Below are 1640 nucleotides of genomic sequence, written 5' to 3'. Positions count from 1 at the left end.
AGGAGTCCTATGGCTGTACTTCTAAGGAACATTGTGACTGTACTGAGGAGCATTGTGGCTGTACTTTTTTTTTAATGTTCTGTTATTTAATATTTTATTTTGTTCATTATTTAGTTATTTTATAATGCATAATATATATTTTAAATATGCATTTTGATTGTCACTTGCTTTGATGATATGTGGCTGTACTTCTAAGGAGCCTTGTGGCTGTACTTCCAAGAGATATCTGTTTCTCCTGGCGGTTCCATGGCAATTTCCATATTCTTCCCCAGCACCCACATCCAACTTTCATATGCACAGGTGGCAACTGAAAATACCACAGCTTTGGTCAGGCTCACCTTAGTCCCCAATGACACGCTTATCTTCCCACACGTAAAGGGGTCTGGTGCTATTGCATATTTACCCAATGCACTTATCGACTGATATCCTGGCTGCTGCTTCCATGAGCATTGATGGGATCCAAGATGAAATCCTTGGTAGCTTCAATTAGAGACCCTATAGACTCATGGTGACCCTAGAGGACAGGGCATAAGTGCACCTGGGAAAAGACGGGTCAGATGGATGAGACAGCCTGGCAGGATCACCCTTGGAGGAAGGAAAGAGCTGACCAAAAGTGGCCCCATGCTCTGAGTGGACAAGTCCAATGCAGGGTAAGGCCCTGGGTGCCAGAGAGGCAATGAAGACGCATGCCCCATGGAGTACAAAGCTTCATTCATCGAATCACCAAGAAAAAAGTGCTGACTCCAATGTCACAATACTTTCTAGATGCTAGGGACTTTTATTTCAGACTTATGATAAGAGGGTTCAATTTTCCTGGAATCCAGATTTCTGGGGTCTGAGGGGCTGGAGTGACCTGTCCAGGCCATTGCCTCTTGAGCCTTGAAGAAAAGGGTCTTCCTTTATTTGCCTTTCGTCACCTCAAGTTAATCAGCAGCCTGACTTAATTTGTGGGGGAAAAAACTTCACCTTGGGAATTCTCTGTGCTCTCAATTTTTAGTTTTGAGTTGTTATTGTGATTTGGGTACAAATTGACAGAGCAAACTGGTTTTCCATCCAACGATGCACACACATTTTGTTTTGTGACACTGGTCTCCATCCATACAAAATAACAGGACTCTTCCCACAGTCTCCCTGCATTACCGATTTCCATTCATTCTTCTGCCCAGTCTCTCTCCCCACTGAGCTTCCTCCCCGGGAAAATGCTGCCCTCTGATTTCATGTGGTTGATTGTTCTACAGAGGGGTGTCAAACTCAATTAAAACACAGGCGGGCCATTTAGTGCGACAGGCAAGATTCACGTGAGTCACAGCACATTTATAAGTTTTGTTAAATTTATAGTTTGAAGTGCCGATTCAGGAATATTGATAGGATAATTAAAACACTATATAATTGCTTTTATTTAAACATTTATTTTATTTGATGTATTTATGAAACGAAAACGATTCTTTTTTACCTGAAACTTGCCAGCCCTTTCCTCCTATTAGTTTTCACTTACCTCTTATGTTGTGACCAGAAAATATAACAAAATAACTAATAAAACACACAAAATGTTGGACAGCTGACAGATGTGATGCACAATCTTAATGGCTTCTCTCTAAAAATGTTAACTAGCACTGCTGTTGGTATGATTCATCACAGCA

Source organism: Echinops telfairi, unplaced genomic scaffold (assembly GCF_000313985.2).
Source record: "Echinops telfairi isolate 266 unplaced genomic scaffold, ASM31398v2 ScPeMD7_5;HRSCAF=22, whole genome shotgun sequence".
NCBI lineage: Eukaryota > Metazoa > Chordata > Mammalia > Afrosoricida > Tenrecidae > Echinops > Echinops telfairi.
This window is presented reverse-complemented; position numbering follows the sequence as displayed.